At 37.5% G+C, this 27,787-nt stretch overlaps 1 protein-coding gene and 1 pseudogene across 3 annotated transcripts in view; one reads left to right on the top strand and one right to left on the bottom strand.

Annotated features, from left to right (window-relative positions):
- LOC105482661 (solute carrier family 44 member 5) overlaps positions 1–27,787 on the bottom strand; it is a 531,652-nt gene that overhangs the window by 484,911 nt on the left and 18,954 nt on the right. The window contains exon 1 of one of the 3 annotated variants that reach the window (XM_071091035.1): positions 3,006–3,083. The exons of the other annotated variants lie outside the window; for them this stretch is intronic. The gene's annotated coding sequence lies outside the window, so the exon portion shown is untranslated. Of the gene's footprint in view, positions 1–3,005; positions 3,084–27,787 lie in introns of those variants that run through there. 3 annotated transcript variants of the gene reach the window in all.
- On the top strand, positions 3,615–4,742 carry LOC105482659 (eukaryotic translation initiation factor 2 subunit 2 pseudogene; annotated as a pseudogene).

The raw sequence follows: 27,787 nt of genomic DNA, 5'->3' as shown, positions 1-27,787 counted from the left end.
CTTGTAAAACCATCAGATCTCATGAGAACTCCCCTCACTATCACAAGAACCGCATGAGAGAAATTGCCCCCATGATCCACCAGGTCTCTCCTTTAACATACGGAGATTATAATTTGAGATGAGACTTGGGTGGGGACACAGTGCCAAACCATATCAGATGGAAATCTCTGTGAGGGGAAAATGAGACAAGAATAATACAAGGTGGCTGCAGAACAACAGAATAATCCAAGCAGGAGTTTCACATGACTAGCGAAAGGAAACTGTCAAAGTAGCTGCATATGCTAGGCGTTAAGACCCTGAAAAACCATAGTGTTGGCCAAGCTAGGTAAGACTGACTGGACTCAACATAGTGCTAGATTTGATCTAGGTTTCACCTAGGACCTCATTATACACTCATTAACATACTAAATCACACACCCACCAGGGCCATGACACTTTCAGGAACACCCATATCTGGTGTAAAAATGTGTGGCACCATAGTGCTGAGAAATCTTCACTTTTTTGCAGGAATTTTCATGAATATTCCACCCATTGGTTAAAGAAACCCATAGGCCAGTTGCAGTGGCTCATGCCGGTAATCCCAGCACTTTGGGAGGCTGCAGCAGGCAGATCACTTGAGATCAGGAGTTTAAGACCAGTGTGGGCAACATGGTGAAACCTTGTCTCTAATTTTTTTTAAAAAAAGAAGAAAAGAAAGCAAACAACAAAAACGAAACCCATAAAGGTAGAGGCCCCAAACCCTGTCAGGTGCGACTTTCTTGAATACACATGCACCCCCTTTTCTTGAGTGTGTACTTTTCGCTTCCAGTAAATCTCCATTCTTTCACTATTTTCCAACTTGTTCTTGAATTCCTTCTTGCGACAGTGTCAAGAGCCTGAACACCAGCCAGGGTCAAAGTCCCACCAGCATTTGGGACGTCCCCTAGCCTGAGAGGAAAATTCAGAATTTAGTTTAGTATTTGTTAAATTTGACAGGTCTTTTAGACATCTAAAGGAAAATGATAGCAATGAGATGTTTTAGTCTAAAGCTCAGAGGAGGGGTCAAGGCTAGTAATATAAATTCTGAAGTTGTTAGCATAAAAATGGTGTTTAATACCACGCTACTAGATAAAATCATCTAGAAAATGAATATAGAGCAAAGACAAGCTACAGAGTGAAATCAGTTTCCCTGGAAGCAGAGCTTGAGACAAGGACTAGAGGCACTTGATTTACTGAGAAGTCTCTCCTCAAGAAAAACTTGTAAGGCCATGAGGGAAACAAAATGAAAAAGGGGGAAATCTGAGTAACAATATGGTCTCAGATAAAATATAGCCTTCTCCTAATCCTTGGTTGGAGCATGGTTGGCTTAGAGCCTCTGAGAGCTAAGTTGACCCACACTGAAGCAAGGAAGCTGGGCATTCATACTCTTGAATCAGTCATCGGCTACAGTGGGGAGGAGTGGGGAATACACTTCCAGTCATTTCCTGGGAGGCGGCTCCTATTAGACAAGAACAATTCTCCAAAGGTCACAGGGATAAGCCTATAACTAGGGTACTTATGGCAACTGGGAGATGAGTAAACCATCTGATTCAAGAGATCTGGTTAGAGCATCAATGTTGGACAAAGTCAAAAATTTGTAATTCTGCATGATGAGGAAGAATCAGCAAAGGTAAAGGCAGTGAGAGGAAGAGGGAGTAATGCCCCAGAAACCATGTGGAAAAAGTATTTCAAGGAAAAGATGCAAATAAAACATCAATCTAGGAATAAATTTAATTAAAAATGTGAAAGTCTTTTTACATTGCACACTATAAAACATTATTGAATGAAATTAATGAAGACCTAAATAAATGAATGAACTTACCATGCTCATAGTTCAGAAACTTAATTTTATAGAGATTTCAATTTTCCTCAAATTGATCTATGAATTCAATGCAATCTCAATCAAAATCCCAGCAGGAGTGTGTGTGTAAATTGACAAACTTATTCTAAAATATATGGAACCACAAAGGGCTAAAAATAATAAAGAACATTTTGAAGGATTTACACAACCAGATAACATGATGTATTCTAAACTGTAGTAATTAAGAAAGTGTGGTATTGACCTATGGATAAGCAAACGGACCAACAAACAAAATATAGAATACAGAAACAGACCCACCCATATAGGGTATATGATTTATGATAATAGCAACATTGCAATGCTCTTGTAAAAGCATGGTGTTTTCAATAAATGATGCTGGGCCAACTGGATATGCAAATTGGAAAAAATCATGACTCCTATCCATACACAAAAATTATTTCTAGATGGATTGCATATCTAAATGTGAAAGGTAAAAGTATAAATGTTTTCAAAGAAAGGAGAATATTTATGCTTTTTGGGTAGACCAAATAGCTCAATAGGATTCAAATAGTTCTTAACATAAAAAAAAAATTGGTAAGTTGGACTCTGTTAAAATTAAGAACTTCTGTTTACTAAGTGACATCATTAAGACAACAAAAAAGCAAGCCACAGAGTAGGAGAAGTTGTTTTCATTGTATATATCTAACAAAAAAAAGAAAGTTCCAAGAGTATGTAAAGAGTTCCTGCAAGTCAGTAATGAAATGACAGGCAATTCAATAGATATGACAAAAGATTCAAAAAGACCCCTCACAAAACAAGACATCCAAATGGCCAATTGACATATAATAAGGAGTTTGACTTCATTATTCCTCAGGAAAATGCAACTGAAAACCACAAGGCAATCACTATATACCCACCAAAAGACATGCACAAGGATATTCACATCAGAACTACCCTTAAGAGCTAAAAATTGGAAATAGCCCATCAACGGTACAATGGATAGACTGCAGTGTATGTGTGCAATGGAATTCTATACAGTTATGAGAATGAATGAACTACAACTATGCATAAAAACCTCATGAATATCACAAACATATTGTTGAATAAAAGCACAAACACAGATGGGAATACACTGAGTTATATTTATATAAAACGCAGAAACAGGGCTGGGCATGGTGGCTCACACCTGTAGTCCTAGCACTTTGGGAGGCCAAGGCAGTGGATCACTTGAAATCCAGGAGTTTGAGACCAGCCTGGGCAACATGGCAAAATCCCATCCCTAAAAAGAAAATACAAAAATTAGCCAGGTGTGGTGGCACATGTCTGTAGTACACACCATTCTGGAGGCTGAGGCAGGAGAATCATTTGAGTTTGGGAAATCAAGGCTGCAGTGAGCTGTGATTGCACCACAGCACTCCAGCCCAGGCAACAGAGCAAGACCCACTCATAACTAAATTAATTAATTTAATTAAATAACACTCAAAAACAGGCCAAACCAATCAGTAATGTTAAAAGTCAACATAGTATTTACTCTTGGATTGGGGTAGTGACTGAAAGGGGACATGAAAGAACTTCTGGAATTGGAAATAATTCTATTCCTTGACCTGTAGTCTGATCACAGGGACGTGGTCATTTGGTAGAATTTCATCAGCAAAGGCACATTTCCAAAGCTTGGAGGAGAGGTTGACCGGATGTCGTTCCCTTACACTGACGCAAAGCCTAGTGCAGTTGTGGGAGAGGTATCTGCAGAAGCAGTGCTGCCACCAGGGGCTGGGGCTGTCCTGTCTGACTTCGCGTCCGAGCCGAGCCCACTTGAGCCGCAACCATGTCTGGGAATGGGATGGTTTTTTATCCAACTATGAGTAAGAAGAAAAAGAAGAAGAAGAAGCCTTTTATGTTAGATGAGGAAGGGGATACTCAAACAGAGGAAATTCAGCCTTCAGAAACAAAAGAAGTGGAGCCAGAGGCAACCAAGGACAAGGATCTGGAAGCTGATGAAGAGGACAGCAGGAAAAAAGACGCTTCTGATGATCTAGATGACTTGAACTTCTTTAATCAAAAGAAAAAGAAGAAAAAAACTTTGATATTGATGAAGATGAAGAATGTGTAAAGGATCTTAAGATTGAAAATAATGTTCAAGAACCAGCTGAAGCAGAGGATGACCTTGACATTATGCTTGGCAATAAAAAGAAGAAAAAGAATGTCAAGTTCCCAGATGAGGATGAAATACTAGAGAAAGATGAAGCTCTAGAAGATGAAGACAGCAAAAAAGATGATGGTATCTCATTCAGTATCTCATTCAGTAATCAGATAGGCCCTGCTTAGGCAGGCTCAGAAAGAGACTACACATATGAGGAGCTGCTGAATCGAGTGCTCAACATCACAAGGGAAAAGTATCAAGACATGGTTGCTGGGGAGAAAAGGAAATTTGTCATGAAACCACCATAGGTTGTCTGAGTCCGAACCAAGAAAACTTCTTTTGTCAACTTTACAGATATCTGTAAACTATTACATCGTCAGCCCAAACATCTCCCTGCAATTTTGTTGGCTGAATTGGGTACAAGTGGTTCCATAGATGGTAATAACCAACTTGTAATCAAAGGAAGATTCCAACAGAAACAGATAGAAAATGTCTTGAGAAGATATATCAAGGAATGTGTCACTTGTCACACATGCTGATCACAAAATGCCATAGAAGGACACACGATACTATTTCCCACAGTGTGAAACTTGTCATTTTAAATGTTCTGTTGCCAGTATCAAAACCGGCTTCTAGGCTGTCGCGGGTAGCGAGCACAGTTCCGTGTCAAAGATAACTAATTTGCTAATCACTGATTTTGCAAAGCATGTTGTGGAGTTGTGCCCCAACAGGTTTGCCATCAGAGTGGATACACTTAATCTTGTTGTATTAAAAACAAGATAAGGCTGGGTGTGGTGGCTCACACCTGTAATCCCAGCACTTTGGGAGGCGGGCAGATGACCTGAGGTCAGGAGTTCAAGACCAGCCTGGCCAGTATGGTGAAACCCCATTTCTACTAAAAATACAAAAAAAATTAGTTGAACATGGTGGCACACATCTATAATCCCAGCTATTCGGGAGGCTGAGGCAGGAGAACTGCTTGAACCTGGGAGGCAGAGGTTGCAGTGAGCCGGGACCGCGCCATTGCGCTCCAGTCTGGGCAACAAGAACAAAGCTCCATCTCAAAAAAAAAAAAAAAAAAAAAAAAACACAAGTTAAAAAAGCTGGCAGGTTCTTTGGTGAGTGGTTGCTTGGTCTGAAATTCTTGCAAGACGCTGATGCACACGTTGTTGACATATTCATTGCCTCCTTTAACAACTGTCAGAGGAACATGATATGAGGTAAGGAGGTGCTTTTTAAAAATCGTTCATAGACTTCTGTAAAATGCAAGATAAATTAAAGTTATTATAACAGTGATTCTTTCAAAAAAAATTCCATCAAGCTGAATACCTACCCCAAGTACACTGTTTCTTCATGCATGTTGTGTTAAATCAAAGTTTACATTTAAAAAAAAATTGCTGAGAAGTTTTAAAAGGAGAGTAATGAGAAATAAGTATTAAATTTGTCAATATGGAAGTAACTGTTGGCCTTGGGAGAGGAGTTTCAGTGGAACAGTGGTAAGGAAAAGCTTTACTGGAATGAATTCAAGAGAGAGTAATAGGAGAGAATGTGAAGATAGCAACTATTAAAAATTCAGTTTTGCTTTAAAAAAGAGCAAAGAAATAGGATGTTAGCTGGAAAGGAATGTGAATTCAAAGGAGAGTTTTAACATAGAAGTTGTTAAGGCAAAATTGTATTCTAATGGAAAAGGCTAGCTAAATCATTTATGGGGCTCACAAAAAGAAAATGCAGGACCCCTTGTTCGAAGAACGGAAAGCTTTTTCCTTTCTTCTACGGTCTTTTTCTCCCTAAATGTCATGGCATTTTTTATTTTTTTTATTACTTCATGTTTCTGTATTTGTTTTCCATTGCTGCTATAAAAAATTACTGCAAACTTAGTGTTTAAAACATCAAACCAAATTTTTCTTCCAGTTTTGTAGAAGTTCAACACAGGTCTCACTAGGCTAAGACAAGGTTTGGCAGGGCTACATGTGATTTTGGAGGCACTAGGAGGGAATCCACTTCCTTGCCTTTTTCTAGCTTCTGGAAGCTGCCTACAATCCTTGTGTTATAGTCCTCTCCCTTCATCTTCAAAGCTAGAAATGGTGGCTCGAATCCTTTTCACATTGCATCTCTCTGACCCTCTCTTTTGCCCATTCTTCTGCTTTTAATGACTCCTGTAATTTGATCAAGCCCTCCAGGATAATTTAGAATAATCTCCCCATCTCAAGGTTCTCAATCTTAATCACATCTGCAAAGTCCCTTTTGCCATGTAAATGACATATTCACAGATTCCAAGGATTAAAGCATGAATGTCTTCGAAAGCCTGAGGTCTGACTCAGTCAACAGAATAATGGTTCCCCAAAGATGTCCATGATCTAAATCCTTGGAGAGGGAGATGGGACTACAGAAGGATAGTCAAAGAGATGCAACACTGATGGCTGTGAAGTAGCAATAAGGGGGCCATGAGACACTTCAATTTTGTTGACACCTTGATTTTCATCTCATGAGACCTGTACTGAACTTCTGACTTACAGAAGTTTAAGATAAGAAAATTTTGTTTAGGCCACCAAATTTGTGATAATTTGCTATACCAGCAATAGAAAACTACTACGGTCACACTCCTTTGGGTAAACTGTCTGCTCCCTGACTTGGCACACACATTGCACATGCCACTCTAACCCTTTAGGAGCCTATACTGAGGCCCACTCTGGAGTTAGAGGGCAGCAGAAGTTGCTGGGCAGGAGAATAGGAAGCCAAGAACCCATCCTGGGGAGGCAGCAAGAGACAGAATCATATGAGAGCCAAGCACACGCTCTGTATTAGTGAGTTCAGGCTATTGTAACAAAATACCATAGATTGAGTGGGTTAAACAACGGATATTTATTCCCCACATTTATTCTTGTCATCCCTAAAGATGGCCATGATCTAAACCCCTGGAGAGGGAGATAGGAGGCTAAGAAATTAAAGATCAAGGTGTGAACCAGTTCGATGCCTGGTGAGGGTCCTTTTCCTGGCTTGCAGATAGCTGCCTTCTTTCATGTCCTCACATGGTAGAGAGAGAAAGATCTGGTCTTCCTTCCTGTCTTTATAAAGACACTAATCTCATCATGGAGACCTCACTCTGATGATCTTATCTAAATCTAATTATTTCCCAAAGGCCCCAACTCCAAATAGCATCACAATGGAGATTAGGGTTTCAATATATAAATTTGGAGTGGGGGGACACATCAGTCTATAGCATGCTTCGTTGTCTCATTATACTTTACTTACAAAACACAAATCTAAATATAAAATTATTAAGTGTACAACTACAGTGGTTGAATGCCAGTTAAGTTGATCCTGCTAATGGGAATGATCCAGCAGACTGGGAAAACCAAAAGTAAAAAACAGAGAGAGAGAACAATTCAGAAGTAAAGATAAAAAGTTCGCATAGATGAGAAAGGATGGGATTCGTTTTCTTTTTCTGAGACAGAGTCTTGCTCTTTCACCCAGATTGGAGTGCAGTGGCACGATCTTGGCTCACTGCAACCTCCACCTCCTGGGTTCAAGTGATTCTCCTGCCTCAGTCTCCTGAGTAGCTGGGACTTCAAGCGTGTGCCAACATGCCTGGCTAATTTTTTTTGTATTTTTAGTAGAGACAGGGTTTCACCATGTTAGCCAAGATGGTCTCAATCTCCTGACCTTGTGATCCGCCCGCCTCAGCCTCCCAAAGTGCTGGAATTACAGGCGTGAGCCACCGCACCTGGCCCAAGTATGGGATTCTATGCAGAAGTAGAAGGGTTGACCTTCAATAGGAGCATTAATGGTTTATTTCATGTAATAGGAGAGGAAGCAGAATGTATCTGTACATGTGCTGGTAAATTGTTTGATGTGGTTATGAAAGCAGGTGACAGTCCTTTTCTTATTGCTTCTGTTTTACTCATTGGTATTAGAACTTTAATATCTAAAAAGGAAAGGAACGGGAAAAATGAGAGAAAGGAGAGAAAAATATGTAGGTAGTTTTGAATAGAGAAAAAGTATGTAATATTCTTCTAGGAATGTTTATGAAGTGGGTAAATATAGTAAGATTTCTAGAACCCTCATGAGGGTTGGTCAGTTTGAAATGAGACCAGTCAGTCTTTAGCCTCATCTCCACTGGGAACAGATGCAGAGTAGCCAACAAGTTAGATGTAAGTGTGATGGAATTGTGCCAAGTGAGAACAGTGAAGGAAAAAGGGGCAAGAGTGTTGAAGGTATATGCAAAAGAATGATTACAGTGATGAAACATGGAATCTAAATCATGCAAGGAGCGGAAGTGAGGACATAAAGGAGTAAATAGAGTAAAGATACTAGGGCAATGGATTGGAGACCTAGTGGTCTCAAAGAATTGCTGAGGTTGGGGTATCAGAGACTGAGCTGGAAAGATAATTACAGTGAAATGATCAAATGGAGTCTGGACAGGTAGGAATTCTAGAGTTCTGGCTGTGCCCTGTGAATTCATTCACTTCTGGGGAAGTTTGGTGCCATCTGATGGCAGTTTTCAATATTGGCCTAAATATTGGGTTATATTCTGGCCTCTGATTTGCTTGGACTTTCAGAAAGCAGAAGTTATCCAGGAATTTCCCAGTTACCTTGGTATCCATTTCAGCAGCCCCATTTAGGATTTGGATTAGGATTTGGGGGAACAAACCCTCTGCCTCCCTGTTTTTCAAAGAGTTATCTGCTGTTTGTTCACCTGGTCTTACTTTCTTCTCTGTATCCCCTACCCCACAGAAGATAGCTCATATACATTTGAGAATGGGTATTGAGTCAAAAACCAGAGCCAAAGCCAATTAGATAATATCTAGATTCAAGTTACTGAAGTGTTTCTTATCCCAAGGCAGTATTGTATTTTAAGTCACAAACCTAATAAAAATGGTACAGAAGAGTTCTGAGAACTGAATACCGGAGCCCATCAATGTGTACAGGTTCAGGACATGAGGAGAAACTAGCAAAGGAAAAAGACATAGAGACCAATAAGGTAGGAGAAAAACTAAGGAAATAGGATATCCTGAAAACCAAGTGAAGAAAGTGACTCTAGAAGAAGGAAGTGATCAGCTGTGTCAAATTTTGCTGCTAGGTCTAGTAAGATGAAAAATAAGAACTAACCATCGGTTTTAGCAAGATAAAAACTAATTTTGATAGGGTTGTGGAGCAAAAGCCTCAATGGGGAGGGTTAAGAGAGAATGGGAGGATGAGAAGCGGAGGCATTAAATCCATACGGTATAAGTCTTTTGAGTTTTGCTGTGGAGAGCAATGAAATGGGATGATAGCTAGCAGAGGAAACGGAGTTGAGTTTTTTTAAAGATGAGAGTGATAATATCACATGTATATACCAAAGGAAATGACCAAGTAGAAAGGCAAATGTTGATGTAGAAGAGGAAAATAAGAATTACTAAAGTAATACCTTTGAGTAGGCAAGAAGGAATGGATTCTGTGAGACAGAAGTGGAGGATTTGGTCTTATGTCAGAAAAACGGACTGTTATCTACAAATAATAGCAGGTAAGCAGAGTATAAAGGTGTAGATACTAGTACGTAGAAAGAGGTGGTAATGAGAGTTTGTGAATGTTCTATTCTGATTGCTTCAATTTTTCTCTTTTCTTTAGAATCTCCTGAGTTATACAACTTGAGGAAGGGAGCCATTGGTACATGTTAATTTCCATTTTTAAAATCAAGAATCCATTTTCTTCCTAGCATTTATCACTACTGTAAAAAACATGCCTATTTCTCCTTGTTGTTACATGTAAATCTTATTGGAATGGTAACTCTTGAGCAAGAATACTGTGTTTTTTCGCTGCTATGTCCCAATTAGATTAAGATGTGGGACATAGGTACCTTACCTCATAAGGTAAGAAAATGTCACTCTAATATTAAAATAAATTAGATGTTACATAGAAACACTGTAGAAATCTTTACTAATAGAAACAATACTCAGTAAAATCTATGTAAATGTGTAATTGATAGAAATTGCACTGCCTTTAAAGTTGTATCAAGAAGTTTAACATATCTATCATGTCTCATTGGGAAACTACCAATTTAAATGAATACATGAAAAATATAGTATGGGAATTTTTATTATGATAAGTCATTCAAAATGGAAGGTTGTGATAATAGCTTTTGTGGAGTTGGTTAAAAGCGAGGTTGGCTGGGACGCTCAGCATTTGACATATTACTTGGCATATCAGTGGAGCAAAACAACTATTTTCATTCCAAATAATTTGATGACGATATTTTTACCAAAAAGAAATGTTAACCAGTTTCTAGAAGAACTTCTGATTAATCAGACAGAACTATTCCAAGGGTGAAAAAGGCAATTGATTAGACTACTCACTTTTTGGGATCAGCTCTTTTTTGCACTTAATTTATGTCACCAAATTTAATTTCATGAGTGGATATAACCACCATCCTTGTGCAGATGATCATTAGAAGTTACAGTAGCAGACATTCTACCCACTGAAATTTATGATTGGCATTGGAATTTACAAACTAGTTTCTGTTGACTTTGGCTAACAGATATCAGTGCCCTAAAATCATATGCTTCTAGGTAAATTTACAAAATCAGCTTTCTAAATCTGTAAAACTAAATATGTCAGATAACTCCAAGCAGAGGTTTATTTGTGAATGGTGCCTCCTGGAGCTGTTTAATGTGACATCCCAACTAGCAGACAAACTAACCCCTGGAGATCCAACTGTTACCTAACAGTTACTTTACAAAATGACCACGTTTGACTTCTGATAGCCTAAGAATTTAGTATCTATTAATGAGCTAGAACTGAAAGGCAGTTATCAATGCTTTAAGGAGCATACATCCCCAATTCCTAGCACAGTACTTAAGAAGGAAAACAAAAAGACTTAGTAGTTTACTAAATTTGTAGGGAAACAAATAAGGTATGTTGTCAGCAAATAAAATTATGAATACTATTTAATATATAGTATTTATATATGTATATAAAAATATATATGATTTATACATGTATGTAAAATATATATTATGTATATATAATTTATGTATAAATGAAATAGTATTAGTATTGATACTATGTATACTCTATAAATTAAATAATATATATTATTTATATATAAATTAAATAGTATTCATAACATATATATAAACCTGATCCTGACATTGGAGAACTGGGAACACTACTGAGTGAATCTGAGAAAGTCCTATACTAATAGGAAACTAGCCTTTTTTTTTTTTAATGGTAACACAGCTGAAGTACCCACTTAAATGTTACTCATATCCCACATTGGTATTTGCATCAGTCAGGATATGTTAGATGATACCACAGTAATCAAGAACTCCAAATGTTGGTGGCTTTAGATAATAAAGTTTATTTCTTACTCAGGATAGAGTTAGGTGAGGATCCTGCTTTACATATTCTTACTCCAGAACTTATGCTAATAGCCACAAGGTGGAACACTGCTTACTGTTGTGGCATATGGGTTATGGTGCATTTGTCTTAAAGGCCTCTGTCCAAAAATGACGTGTCACTTCTCACATTTCATTGGTCAAAGCAATTTACAAGTCACATGACCACACTTCTAAGGAGTAAGAAAGTACAATTTTACCATATGTTCAAAGGAAGATAACTAGAATATTTGTAAAAAGACTTTATGACTGTCATGATAGGAAAAAGGAGATTCATAAAGGATAGGAAGAGGAAGCATTACATTAAGACATAAACTGGAAGAAGAAGTTGCTAGTGATTCAGTGACTAAAATTGAGAAAAGGTAGATAAATATTGAGAGATGGAGTCATGAAATCAAGTACCAACAATCCAGTGAGTCAAGAGGTGGGAAATATGTCGACTCTCTTAGACTCAAAAGGTGAACATCGGCCAGGCGCTGTGGCTCACGCCTGTAATCCCAACACTTTGGGAGGCCGAGGCGGGAAGATCATGAGGTCACGAGACCGAGACCATCCTGGCTAACATGGTGAAACCCCATCTCTACTAAAAATTAAAAAAAAAAAAAATTAGCCGGGTGTGGTGGTGGGCACCTATAGTCCCAGCTACTCAGGAGGCTGAGGCAGGAGAATGGCTCGAACCGGGAGGCAGAGCTTGCAGTGAGCTGAGATCCAGGCTGGGCGACACAGCAAGACTCTGTCTCAAAAAAAAAGAAAGGTGAATATCAGAGTCAAGGAGTTTTGTGTTTTATGTGATCAGGAGTGGGCCAGCGTTCTGAAAATGAGGGATGAAAAGGAAGTTAGGACTTTTTAGAGTGATGTAAATATTCTCTATTTTGATTGTGATGATGTATGCATTTGTCAAAGCACATCAAAATATGAGCTTTATTGAATATAAATTATACCTCAATAAAGTTGATTATTTAAAAAGTAGTTAGGAGGGCCAGGCATGGTGGCTCACGCCTGTAGTCTCAGTACTTTGGGAGCCTGAGTAAGAGGACTGCTTGAGATCAGGAGTTCAAAGCCAGCCTAGTCAATATAGCAATACCCCGTCTCCACAAAAATTGGTTTTTAAAGTAGTTAAGAGACTTAACATTTGTTGAAAATCTGTTTTTGTGACACAGGCCATGCTAGACATTTAAATATACATATTTCAATTAAAGCCCACAAGAATCTGACAAGTTCATAGGATTTATGGCTCAGAAGAGTTCAGTAATTTGTTTAAGAACATATAATTAGAAGGTATAAGAATCAAGATATCAATTCAAGTATTATTGACTCCTAAGCTTATGCACAAAGTTAATGCAAGAAAATAGAAAAGTTGGCCAGGTGTGGTGGCTCATGCCTGTAATCCCAGCACTTTAGGAAGCTGGGGCCAGTGGATCACTTGAGCTTAGGAGTTTGAGACCAGCCTGAGCAACATGGCGAAACTCTATGTCTACAAAAAGTACAAAAGTTAGCTAGACATGGTGGCGTGCCACCTGTAGTCCCAGCTGCTTAGGAGGCTGAAGTGGGAGGATGACTTAAGCCCAGGAGGTGGAGGTTGCAGTGAGCCAAGATCATACCACTGGACTCCAACCTGGGCAACAGAGCCAGATCCTGTCTCAGAAAAAAAAGAAAAAAGAAAAGAAAATAGAAAAGTCAGAAGACCTAGGATGCAATGTCAGTTACTTTGAGATTATGACTTGAGAAGTTGGCTTGGTGGAATAAATCTAGCCTAACCGCAAAAAAAAAAATTAACTTTTGGTGCTTCTTGTTGTGCATTGATATGCTTTTGCATGCACAAGGCAAGTAAAACAGAGCAGCACTTCTTAAAGACCCCTTTGAGAATCTCCTGAAAGCTAGAGAAGTCATCAGAAAATGCACATATGCACACATAAATTTGTCCATAATTTCAGAACTTCATGAACCACATCAAAGGCCAACCACAGAGGAATTCATGAACTAAAAGTTAATAAAATCAGAAGGTATATTCTAAGCCTGAATGTAGAGGCTCTAGGTATGGTGATCTTAAAACACTAAAAAAAAAAAATTTGCTGCTTAGAAGTCTGGTGATTTTTTTTTTCTAAAACATCAAATGATATTTTTATTGTTCTCAGTCAACAAGAGGCAATATGAGAGATGCAATGTGGATCTATCTCCTTCCCACCTCCAAGACAAGATCAGCAATCTAAAACCAACTTCAAGATAGTATGGCAAATTCAGGTTTATTTAGGCTGAAGTCAATGGCCAAAATTTGGAACCAATGGGGGGATTTAGGGCCCCTTAGTCAATCAATTTGATAAACATCTTTAGTATTTCTGAAGGTATAGGCCTCCAAAGACATCTGTTTAAGAAAAAGGTAAGGGGAAAAAAGCAAAGTTATTTTCCTTTGGGAGGAAGGAACTATTAGAAACTAGGTAGGGGTATCATAGCTCAGAGCCATCTAGTTGGAGATGAAGGCTGGCACCTAGTCTTGTCAAGGAAATAAAATAGTGAGGGGATCTAAGCAAAAGTAAGAAATTATGCTCCAGGGATGTAGGAATACATGTTTGATAACAATTCTACCCATACCCAATGAAAGTAATTAGGAGACTATATTTCAATGCTAACTTCTAGGCACTCAGAAATAAGAAGCAAGGAGCAGATTACTTCCAGACTCTACTATCAGGAAGTGAGAAAACTCCAAATGCATCCCTAGACTTTGTTCTAATTCAAGCCCTAGCCAAGACTGAATGCAAAACATGGCAGATATTTTAAGGGCAGCTGAGGGAGAGCTCAAGCAAGCTGAAAATAATAAAGACCATCTGGAAAAAACAAAAACAAAAAGAAACCTGAATGGTATCAAAAGGGTAAATCACATGAGCTGACATGTAACCCATATATTCAAACATGAAGATGGACTTAAGAATCTGGAAATGCACTCCTCAGAGAGTGTGGCAGAAGGCATACAGCTCGTTCTCTGTTCAGATGTCCTCTGGAGGTCAGGTGCCACACTTGTTCAATATCAGACCTTGTCTACTCAAAGGAAGTTTTGTGGGTCTGCAGAGAAGTCCATAGCAAGCTATAACATAGTATTGTCTTTACATGCATCAATAAAATAGCAAAATAAACGAATCAAAGAAAAAAAAAAAAATCTCCAAGTCAAGCATGGTGGCTCATGCCTGTATTCCCAGCATTTTGAGATGCTGAGGCAGAAAGACTGCTTGAGACCAGGAGTTCAATGCCAGCCTGGGCAACATGGTGGGACCCTGTCTCTAATTAGTCAATTAATTAATAAGTAAAAATAAACTTGGGCTGAGACGATGGGGTTTTCTAAATATACAATCATATCATCTGCAAACAGGGACAATTTGACTTCCTCTCTTCCTAACTGAATACCCTTTATTTCTTTCTCCTGCCTGATTGCCCTGGCCAGAACTTCCAACACTATGTTGAATAGGAGTGGTGAGAGAGGGCATCCCTGTCTTGTGCCAGTTTTCAAAGGGAATGCTTCCAGTTTTTGCCCATTCAGTATGGCATTGAATCTAGAACTTAAAGTATAAAAAAAAAAATAACAAAAAAAATTTTTTTTTAATGGAAAACAAAACCAGGCAGAAACTAAGAAAATGAATCTATGTGTTACACCTGCATATACTGAACCAAAGTCTAAACCAAGTATATCCCAAAATAAAACCCAGTCCTAAAAACTCTTTCTGGGAAGTAACAAATCCTATACAACCATAGGATTGTTAGGTATAAGGTATAAAAATCAGGATATTAATATAGTCAATTGCTATACCCATAGGCTTCTGAGAATTCATTTAAGCATACATTATCAGTGATTATTCAATATAAGTTCTCTTTAACAACAGGAAAATAAAGCTCAGCAGAGCATGGTGGCTCATACCTGTAATCCTAGCACTTTGGGAGGCTGACGGGGGAGGACTGCTTGAGCCCAAGAGTTCAAGTACAGCCTGGGCAACATACCGAGACCTCATCTCAAACAAACAAAGATTCTTATGTTCTGGTTAGTTTGGGTTTCTTTATTCAAAGCAATAAAATTTGCAATTTTCTCCCTAAAAAATCTGCACCTATTTCGTTACATTTCCTCTTAGTTATGGTTTCAATGCTGTTGTGAATATTTTCTTTTCCATTATATTTTGTAGTGGTTATTATTGGTTTGTATAAAAAGTACTGTTTTTATATGTTGATCTTGGAGCATAGTGTAGTACCTTGCATGTGGTAAGTGACCAATAATTGTTTAATATTATTTATATGCAATGATATCATCTACAAATAATGAGTGTTATCTTTCCTTTTACTAATTCCCAAATTTCTTATTTCTATTTCTTGTTACATTACATAGTCTGAGATATCCAGCACTAAACAACAGAATTAACAGCATCTTGCTGCTAACTTAAATGGAAATGCATTGTTTGATAGTTACTATAGGTTTTGGTTCTGTTTAACAGGTAAGTTAGCTTGTTTTCCTAGTTTGTTAAGATTCATGTATTATGTATCATGAATAAACAGGATAATCATATGGTTTTTTCATGTTTATCCACATCAACTGAGATAATCATATGTCCCCCATTAATCAGATAATATACCTACTATGTACCACAAAAGTAAGTAAATAAAAATGAGATATATAGCATAACATTAATGGATTTTTGGATGTTGGATCATTTTTGCACTACAGAGATAAATCCTACTTAGTTATGATGTGTTCATATGCTAACTTTAGTTTGCTTGTCCATTCATAAGAGTGGTCAATACACAACACCTTTTCCTTATACTCCCTTTTCTAGTTTTAGTGTCAAGTTTGTACTATCTTAATAAAAATGAGTTGCGTAGCTGTCTTTTTCTATTGTCTGACTTAGTTTATATATAAGACTCACCTATTTCTTGAAAGAACAAATCTATAAAACCATCCAGAGCTGTTGTCTTGAGGCAATGTGGTTGGAGGGTGGTAGATAGTTTATCCAGGTTTACACTTTATTCTTGATCCAATTTTGGTGATTTACATATTTCTAGAAAAGTGTCTGCTCTATTTCTAAATTCACAAAACTTTTCATGCATTCTCTGATTTTTTTAAATATTCACTGAATCTATAGTTGTCCCTTTTTATTATAATACTGTTTATACATTTTCTCATCTTTTCCTCAGTCTCGCTGGAGGTATATCTATTTTATTAAATAATCAGCTGTGTTTTTGTTTGTCTTGCTCTGTTGCCCAGACTGGAGTGCAGTGGTGCAATCTCGGCTCACTGCAACCTCCACCCCATACCAGGTTCAAGGGATTCTCTAGCCTCAGCCTCCCAGGTAGCTTGGATTACAGGTGCACCACCACGCTGGACTAATTTTTGTGTTATTAGTAGAGACGGGTTTTGCCACGATGGCCAGGCTGGTCTCAAACTTCTGGCCTCAAGTAATCCTCCCCCTTTGGCCTCCCAAATTGCTAGGATTACAAGTGTGAGCCACCGTGCCCAGCCTCATCAGCTTTCGACTTTGTTGATTCCATTACTTATTTTCACTACATTAATTTTTGCTCTTTAGTTCCTTCCTTGTGCTTTATTCAGGTTTACTCTGGTTGGTTCGTTGCTTTTTAAAAATCTTTCTGAGCTAGGTAATTCACTGATTTATGACCGTTGAAAAAAGTATGTGTTCAAGGTAATAAATTTCCCCTAAGTCCACCAACTCTATTATGTGGTTTTTTATTAAAGAGTTCAAAATATTTTGTCTTGATTTTCTCTTTAACTTACAAATCATTGGAGTTCACTTCTAAGTTTCCAAATGCATGGAAACTTGTTATGAGAGAACACAGCATGTATAATATTAGTTCAAAAAACTTTGATGAGGTTCCTCTTTTGACCTCAATATAATTTTTTGCAAATATTCCACATATACTTCAATTTAAAAATTATTTTCTCTAGTCTGCACAGATGTATATTTTATCACCCTTGCTAATTTTGTTATTAATCTATATTATTAATGTTTTCTTATTGAGGTACTGATTTCTGAGAGTATTACATTAAAATTTCCTAGTGTGATTGTAAATTTGTCATTTTTTCAATGTATCTGTTATTTTTGTTCTTTATGGGCCCCGCTTCTGTTATTAAACACACATTTTCCATCTCTTTATTTTCAATATTTCTGTATTGTTTTGCCTTGTGATTCTTGCAAGCAACATATCTGATCATTGTTTAGAAGGCAATTTTGTGATGAGTGATGTTTATCTGATTTCTGTCATATTGTCCTGTGTGTCCTGTTTACCAATTCATTTTTCTTTTTTTCCTTTTTTTCTTTTGGATTGATACATTTTCCTGTTTCTTTTGCTTCCCAACTGCTACTGTAGTATCCACAGCATCTAACACATGTGAAATACTTCTCATGATCGGTAATTGTATAAGCCTCTCATTCTCTCTCAATTGCAGCTTTACTGAAGGATGACTGATTGTATCTTTAAGATACCTTCTGAGACCCATTAAAGAAATGTCATGCTTGCTACCTAGTTTGTATGTTGAGGAAGACCATTCCAGATATACTTTCAAATTTTGGTGAGAATCTGTTTAGTCTTTTTCACATGATATGGTAACAGAAAATTGACCATTTTTAACATGCATATGTAAAGAATAAAATGGAACTATTTAAAATCTAGTTAACAACAAATTAATAAATACTGTGTCTGTCCCACAGACCCTGGCCAACAGATGAAATGCATACTCAGACACAGGTATGCAGTGTAAGAGCAACTAGGTAACTGCCTGGCTCTAGTGGCCAGAGAGCAGCCCTGAGAAGCTGGAGCTGCTTGCTTTTATTCAGTGCAGGCACAATGCCGAAAACCTGGAGTCAACACAACCTGTAGGTAATTAACATTTATTTTTCCCCTTTCTGAGAACTTCTTGTGCAGATGATCAAAGGTCAGTTCCTGGTCAACATAAGTAAACAAGCCTGTTTAAGACAAATTCCCCCACACTCCCTTGTACCTACTCCTTGCCCTCTTCCTCAGGGTTATAGAACAGCTGCCTTCAGCTATTCTCCCCCAGGACTCTGCAGAACCTTCTGACCTTTCAGAAGGTTTGCATCCTTTCCCTATAGTTTTTCCCACTACTCTGATGGATCCCCTACAAATAAAAGGTCTTCTGCTTTACTTGATAATCTTATTTTCTAAAATTTCTATGAAAACCCTATCCTCTTGCCATTGTTTTGAAACCTCAGAAGTATTCCTTGTAAAGGGTTTCCAAATATATGACCTGGAGAACAAAACAGAAAAATCAAAAGAAAGATAGTACTCCAGGGGAAAAATATCAAATTTGGATAAATTTGATTAATACAGAAAAAGTCCAACATGACTATTAATCAAAACATGCAAATTAAAATAAGTTACAAGTTTTCACATATTAACTTGTCAAAGATAAAAAAATAAGCACAGTTGGGAAGAAACTGCTACTGATTAAGTTAGGTAACTTGAATTTGACATGTGGTTGGCACATAGTAATTATTTAATAAATATTACCAAATGTATTATTGCTCTCAATATTATAATTTTATTTGACAAGGCTAGTGGGAATGTTAACTGGTAAAATATTTCTAGAGATTATATCAAAATCCTTAAAAATGTTTATTCTCGGCTGGGTGTGGTGGCTCTCACCTGTAATCCCAGCACTTTGGGAGGCGAAGGTGGGCAGATACCTGAGGTCAGGAGTTTGAGACCAGCCTGGTCAACATGGGAAAACCCCATCTCTACTGAAAATACAAAAAAAATAGCCGGGCATGGTGGCATGCACCTATTATCCCAGCTAATCAGGAGGCTGAGACAGGAGACTCGCTTGAACCCAGGAGGTAGAGGTTGCCATGAGCTGAGATGGTGCCACTGCACTCCAGTCTGTGTGACAGAGCAAGATTCCGTATTAAAAAAAAAAAAAAAGAAAGAAAGAAAAGTTTATTCTCTTTGACCCAGGAAGTATGTGAATTTCAGGATTATGTACCAAAGAAATAACTGGATAAGTACACAGTGATACAAGTTCAATGATGGTTATTTCACCACTGCTTAAAAAAGTAAAAATATTAGTCTATATATTCAACAATGTGAAATTGGAAAACTAAATTCTGATAGTTAGTATATAGTTTGTGAAAACATTAAAAACGATGCCAATTATATCTTTATGAGGGAAATGTTCATGATTACTATGTTTTCAAAAGGCAAATACAAAATTATACACATAATAAAACTCAACCTTTCCTCCAGAAAAAAACTTCAACTTTGTAAAAATAAGATTATAAATATATGTCTGTATTCTATGCACTAAGTTATACAAGCTATATACCAAATATTAACATCATTTATTTTTGTATTTATCTTAATTTGTGGGGTTTTTAAATAATTAGCCAGTACCTATAATCTTAAGAATCTTTTAAAAATAAGTCAGTTTAAACCTGTTGAGGCAATTTTGCCATTGTTCCTGTCCCACTCTCTTCCTTGTTCTTAGCTATTTTGGCTATGTTAAACTTATCTTTGTTAATCCCGGATTAGGATACTGATGAGTTGTTGCTGTGCTATGATTTTGACCTCCCAATAAATCAACCACATATGATCTTAATCTCAGAGTTTTAACTTGAATTTCCTGGTTGAAACTTTCCTGGTTCGAGTCCATGACTCTTTAACCTATAAACAAATATACATGGCTCCCTTTATTCTGTAAACAAATGTATGCAAGTCCCTCAGTATAAACTGATTCTTCCAGTTCAACATCAGATTAAGAGTAAATGCTGAGGTTTCAAATACTTAGAAATCGATTTTAATGAATAATTTTTTAAAAAGTATACATGTAGAAAAACACAATAACTAGACCTATAGGAAGGAGGTATTATTACATACTGATCCTTATTATTATGAAATATTATTAAATCATTATTATGAAATCTTATTACAGACTGATCCTGCTTCAAAATACTCACATCACCAAGAATTTTTAATTATCTGAAGCTCAAGTCTTTGAAGTAGGATAGTGGGGAGAATGAGTAATGGCTTATTCAGGTTTTTTCTTTCTTCTTGATGTAATTTTGGTAATTTCTACAGTTATGGAAAAGTATGTTTTGTTTGTTTCAAAATTTATTAACAAAACTTTTCATAGCATGCTTGTGATTTTTTAAAATCTCTCCTAAATCTCTAGCTATTCCTCTCATAAATTCTAAAACTGTTTAAACATTTTATCTTTTCTTTATCAGTCTTGCTAGAGGCATGCCTATTTTTAGGGTTTTTTCACCCAAAAATCAGTTTTTGATTTTGTTGATTCCATTGTTTGTTTTCTACTATACTAATTCCTGTTCTTGTACACAAATGCTTATAGCAGCTTTATTTGTAATACTCATAAACTAGAAACAACCTAAATATCCATCAATGACTTCTGGTATATCCAACAAAATGCTACTCAGCAGAAAAGGAACAATTAGTGATAACATTAAACATGAATGAATCTTAAAATTATGGTAAATAAGTAAGCCAAAGAAGGTACGTACTGTATGATTCCATTTATATAAAATTCTACAATCATCTGATCTTCAACAAAGTGAACATAAACAAGCAATGGGGATAAGACTCCCTATTCAATAAATGGTGTTGAGGTAACTGGCTATCCATATGCAGAAAATTAAAACTGGATGCCTTCCTTATATCATATATAAAAATTAACTCAAGGTGGAGTAAAGCCATAAATGTAAAAGCTAAAACTATAAAACCTCTGGAAGATAACCTAGGAAATACCATTCTGGACACAAGCCCTGGCAAAGATTTCATGACAAAGATGACAAAACAATTGCAACAAAAATGAAAATTGACAAATGGGACCTAATTAAAGTAATGAGCTTCTGCATAGAAAAATAAACTATCAACAAAGTAAGCAGACAACCTACAGAATGGTAGAAAATATTTGCAAACAAAGGTCTAATATAAATGTAAAATATTTTCAACAAAGGTCTAATATCTAGAATCTATAAGGAACTTAATTAACAAGCAAAAAGCAAACAATTCTGTTAAAAAGTAAGCAAAAGACATGAACAGATACTGTTGAAAAGAAGAGATACAAGTGGCCAAAAAGCATATGAAAAAATGCTCAACATCAGTAATCAATAGAGAAATGCAAATCAAAAGGGTATCTCACAATGAGATACCATGTCACACCAGTCAGAATCTCTACCATTAAAAAGTCAAAAAATAACAGATGCTGGTGAGGTTGTGGAGAAAAGGGAACACTGGCCTGGCACATTGGTTCACACCTGTAATCCCAGTACTTTGGGAGACGGAGGTGGAGGATTGCTTGAGTCCCAGAGTTAGAGACCAGCCTGGGCAACATAAAGAGACCCCACTTCTACAAAAAATTAGCCAGGCACGCTGGCCTGTGCCTGTAGTCCTAGCCACTTGGGAGCCTGAGGAAGGAAGATGGTTTGGGCTGGGGAGGTTGAGGATGAAGTGAGCCATAATCATGCCGCTGCACTCCAGCCCGAGTGACAGAGTGACACTCCGTCTCAAAAAAAGAAAAAATAAAGAAAAGGGAATGCTTATACACTGCTGATGGGAATGTAAATTAGTTCAGCCACTGTGGAAAGCAATGTGGCAATTTCTCAAAGAAACCAATACAGAATTACCAGAAATCCCATTACTGGGAATATACCTAAAAGAATATACATCATTCTACCATAAAGACACATGCACATGTATGTTCATCACAGTATTATTCACAACAGAAAAGACATGGAGTCAACCTAAATGCCCATCAGCGGTAGACTGGATAAAGAAAATATGTTGGCTGGGCAAGTTGGCTCACGCCTGTAATCTTAACACTTTGGGAGGCCAAGGTGGGCAGATTGCCTGAGCTCAGGAGTTCAAGACCAGCCTGGGCAACATGGTGAAACCTCATCTCTATTAACATTTAAAAAAAAAAATTAGCCGGGCGTGGCAGCATGTGCCTGTAGTCCCAGCTACTCAGGAGGCTGAGGCAGGAGAATCACTTGAGCCCGGGAGGCCGAAGTTGCAGTGAGTTGAGATCGTGCCATTGCACTCCAGCCTGGGCAACAGAGCGAGACTCCATCTCCCAAAATAAAATAAAATAAAATAATAAAATATGGTACATATATACCATGGAATACTCTACAGCCATGAAGAGAAATAAGATCATGTCATTTGCAGCAACACAGATGGCACTCGAGGTCATTATTCTAAGCGCATTTACACAGGAACAGAAAACAAAATATTAGCTTGGCGCTGTGGCTCATGCCTGTAATCCCAGCTACTCCGTAGGCTGAGGCACTAGAATCGCTTGAATCTGGGAAACAGAGGTTGCAGTGAGCCGAGATCAGACCACTGCACTCCAGTCTGGGAGAAAGAGTGAGACCGTGTCTCAAAAAAAAAAAGAAAAGGAAAGAAAAAATACCACAAGTTCTCACTCATAAGTAAGAGTTGAATATTGAGTACACATGGACACAAACAAGGAAACAACAGACACTGGGGATACTTGAAGGTGGAGGGCAGGAACAGGGAGATCAAAAAACTACCTATTGGGTAGTATGCTTATTATCTGGGTGACATAATAATCTGTGCACCAAACCCGTGACATGCAGTTTACCTATATAATAAACCTGCACACGTACCTCTGAACCTAAAATATTTTTTTTAAAAAAATAAGGTGAATTTAAAAATATATATTGATGGAGGTGAAACTTACAGAAAAATAAAAGAGTCATGGGACTCATCCCAGCAAGGTGGGAATCTTCAAATGGTCATTTAGAAATGGAATGCATAAAATGAAATTGATGGGGTTAAAACAAAGGTCTTAATGCAACGCTACCAAAAGTTGGGTGGACCAAAGGGAGCCCCTGCTGGTCCCTCAACATTAAAGGGCCAATTTTCTGTATTTGCCCGATTGAAGAAATCGTAAAAGAGAAAGCTGACCAACAATTGCCTTGGGTAATGTTGAGGTAGTTAATGAAGATACACAAATTTTCTTGACTCAATTCCCTACTGGGAACCCAAAGTGTTTTTCACCAGAGGCTTTTTCACAAAATGATCTTGGGTGGAGAAGAAAAGTTCCTGGGGCTAGAACACAACAATGTAAAGATGGATCGGATTATGAAAGTTGGAAAGTGTATAAATAAACTTTACATAAAGTTGTGACACCTTTACTTAAAGGTTTCATGAAAACAGACATTGTATCTGACCAGAGCATATTTCTCCTACTTAGTACTGCAAACTAGAAGGTATGTAAATCTGCCCTGTAAGCAATATTAACTGGACACGCTAAATGGGAGCCAGTAAAATTGCTCAAGCCCTCAGAGGGTAGAGTAGAAGATGGAGTGCTGGTAGGGATGAAACCCCCACTTGATAGCCCTTTATGCAGTGTTTACTAGGGATCATGGCAAAGGCCTGTGAGCACCTCCCAACAACCACTGCTGGGACTGTGGACTACAGAATTTCTACTTGAGGGCATTTATGGCCTTGGAATGGGACCATTAACAGAAGCTACCCCTATGACTGGAAGACATAAAATGATCTTGACACCTAAAATACGCATGCTGTCTAGAGTGACGTCAGAGAAACACTCTAACGGGGATAGCAGTGCCCATAAGAGTTACATAATAAAATGGTAATGGATCTTGCTACCTGAGGAGTGCAAAGAGGATATACTCATGAGCAGCGAGCCTCTTTCTCCCCTAGGACTGACCCTGGAACTGATGCGGAGCTGCTGGATTCCATAGTACCTGACAAACAGCTCTAACCTAAGAGTTGCTTGGCTTGTGGATGGCAGTTCCAAAGTCATCAGGCAACATCTTGTTTGGAAGGCATTTCTCTGACTGAAGAAGAGTCAATAAAACTTTTTTCTTTTGAGCTCTTCACAACTTACAATAATTAAGTTATTTTTGTAAGCAAAATTTGCCCTTCTATCTCAGTTCTCCCAAATTTGAAAACTATTTGTGAGTGTTATTTTATGGTACTATAGTTATGTACATATGTTCAATATGAATGTTTTCTTTTGTAATAGGACACAATTGGAGACACATTATTTTACCAAGGCTTTGACTGGAATGGCCTATTTTCAGACATGATCAATCTGCTTGGGGAATTGAAGTTGACTGTAGAGAGCCAAAAAAAAGCCCATGGAAAGACTGGTTCCCTAAAAAGTTTCCTGACCCATGGTAAGTAATGAATGTCACTTACTAACAGGATCAGGAATCTCAAGATATTTTAAGACCTCAAGAAGAGAGAAATTTGTACAGGTGTTATAAATGCAGTCTAATGGCGAATCCTTGGTTTGGCTTCTGGCATTGAGGTTTTAAAACACTGGAATAAAACATTCTGATAGCTCTAGCAAAGCCAACTTAAAAGGAGCCTATATGGCTGAATACTACTCCTGCTACAATTTATTCAAATAACTAGGCCAATATAATGAGACAAATTTACTTTGCAAATGAATTGTCCTAGTATAATTTATCCTTGGTGGAAATAAGAAAACTGGAGAAAAAAGAATCTTAGATTCTAGCCCTGACCATTGTTTTTGAGTTTTTATAATTTGCCTACAATTTGGACTAAATCCTGCATTACTTCCTGGCTACAAGAAGTCCTTAAAAAGGAACTTGGCTTTAATTTTCTTATGATGCTTTTAGTTGGCTCCTTACTCCTTTCATTTTTGTTCTGGCATGCAAATTCTCTTCTGATTGTAATCCTTGTGTGAATTGTATTTCTACTATTCAAATTATTGATGCTATGTATCTTTTGGTGTTTTACTTCTTCCAGAAAACCAAAGCCATAGTATTCTGAAGACTAGAGAAATTCAACGAAGCCTGTGTATCTCCCTTGTTTGAAATCCCTAGGAGTATGTTGGCAATGAGAAACCAATATGGCCCAGTGAGATTTGAGATCATTGCAAAAGGGAAGGGTGCATGAGATTCTACACATGAATTAGTGGAATGTGAAGGACAAAGCAGCTCCACCTAGGATGCTAACCCACCATGTGGACTTCCCCTATTCTGGGAAGGCTTCTAAGATTTCCCCTCTCTCTATTGTTTCTTGTGTAACAGCATGTACTTACTGTAAATCTTGCCCTTCAGTCAAGACATTTATGTTGCTGTATTTCAATTGTCCTACATGTCCCTTCTGAGTCACCATTTCCCTATGGTATATAAGCCCTGGGTCTGAGGGATAATGGCACTGGGATCCACCATCTTGTCTCATTGCCGCCTGAGATGCAGACAGGGCTTCTGTTTTTAAGTCTCCATTAAATGTTTCTTTTTGAGAAATGTTAATGTGTCAGCCTCTTTGTTCAGCCTCTCAGCTTCCTTAGACTTTGGAGCATAGGTCTGTATAGTCTGGCTTACCTTGAAATAGATGGGTTAGGGAGAAGGAACACCACGGAGATGTTCAAATTATTTCACCTAAAAATGTACAAAACTTGTATGAAACAGTACTTAATTAAAAAAAGGTATTTATTGAGAGATGATTCCATTCCTACCACTGGCAAAAATGTAGGTGAAAGATTGTTTGGCATGATGTCAAATATTACCCTATAAATTACTTCCTAATTTCAAAGGGAAAAATATAACTTTACCATAGAAAGAACTGTCTGTCAATAATTAAATGATCAAATAGCATTGTCAACAAGGAGTCAAATTTTGTAAAATATTTAAAGAGATTTATTCCGAACCAAATATGAGTGATCATGGCCCACGACACGGTCCTTGGGAGATCCTGAGAACATGTGCTCAGGGTGGTCGGGGTGCAGGTTGGTTTTATATATTTTAGGGAAATATGAGACTTCAATCAAATACATTTAAGAAATACATTGGTTCAGTTCAGAAAGACAGGACAACTTGAAGCAGCCGTGGAGCCCAGGGGGTAGGTGTGGGAAGTTCCAGGTTATAGGCAGATTTAAAAATTTTCTGGTTGACACTTGGTTGAGTTTATCTGAAGACCTGGAAGCAATAGAAAGGACATGTCTGGGTTAAGATAAAGGATTGTGGAGACTAAAGTCCTTATTGTGCAGAGCAAGCCTTCAGGTAAGAACAGAAAAGCATTCTGTTTTCTCTCTCCTTCACAGAGAAGAGATTGTAAATGTTTCTTATCAGACTTAAGGTCTGTGTTGATGTTAACATCACAGAGGTATAAAGAGGCACGTCCGACCCCCACTTCCCATCATGGTCTGAAGTAGTCTTTCAGTTTAAATTTAAATTTTAGAGTGCCCTAGCCTACGAGAAAGTCCATTCAGATAGTTGGGGTGAATTTAGAATTTTATTTTTGGTTTACAGCAAGCTTATCCAATCTGCTGCCCACAGGCCACATGCAGCTCAGGACAGCTTTGCATGCAGCCCAACACAAATTTGTAAGCTTTCTTAAAACATTATGAACTTTTCTTGCATTTTTGTTTTGTTTTGTAGCGTATCTGTTATCATTAGTGTTAGTGTATTTTATGTGTAGCCCAAGACAATTCATTTTATTTCAGTGTGGCCCAGGGAAGCCATAAGATTGGACACCGCTGGCTTACAGCATCACCAATAGTGGGACAAATCTGGTATTAAATGCCTCCTAATGTGATACAATATTAACTACACAGTATGACCTTTGAAATATCCTTATCCAATGTTTAATCTGAACTCCTCAAGCCTCTGGTAACTTGCAGCTGATAGGAAATACAAAATCTAGAAGCACAAAATAAATAAAATCAGACAATCCAGCATTATGGCATTCTTCATGATAATTGCTTGGTATCTTAAATGTTTTTAAAAAGACAGTTATTATTGGGAAAAATGAATTAGATTAAAAGTTTTAGATTAAAAGAAGTCAAAGAAAGTTAAAGCCCAACTGCAATGGGCAATCATTCATGGGATCCTGGTTCAAAAACAAACTATGTACAAAAGGTATTTTGGAGACAACTGGACAACTGGAGAAATGTAAATATGGTCTGGACATTAAATAATACTAGCAAATAATTGTTAATTTTCATTGATGTGGTAAAGGTTTTACAGGAAATGGTTATATAGGAAAATGTCCTTGTAGGAGACATACAGCTAAAGTATTCAGAACTGAAGTGTCTTGTCTACAACCTACAGACCTGAGAAAAATAAAATCAACCACCAAAACACACACACATAGGTACACATATAAATATATAAATAAATATGGAAAAATATTTGAATCTAGGTGATAATGATATTAAGAAGAAATTACTGAGGCAGATAGTATGAGTATGGGAGTCCTCAGTGTAAAAAGTGAAGTAGAGCTTCCTCTTCAAAGGTACTTTCCTCTCTGTCTAATTAGGAAAAAACGGTAACTTCTCTTAGAAGCAAAATTTATTCAAAAACCTGTGCTAACATGTTGGAGGCCGAAAGAATGAGGGTCGTCATCAACTCAGTATATCACTGGAGGTTATATGAGTAAGCCGCATACTGTTTCTCATAAATGCAGAATGTT

Source organism: Macaca nemestrina, chromosome 1 (genome assembly GCF_043159975.1).
Source record: "Macaca nemestrina isolate mMacNem1 chromosome 1, mMacNem.hap1, whole genome shotgun sequence".
Classification (NCBI taxonomy): Eukaryota; Metazoa; Chordata; class Mammalia; order Primates; family Cercopithecidae; genus Macaca; species Macaca nemestrina.
This window is presented reverse-complemented; position numbering and strand designations above follow the sequence as displayed.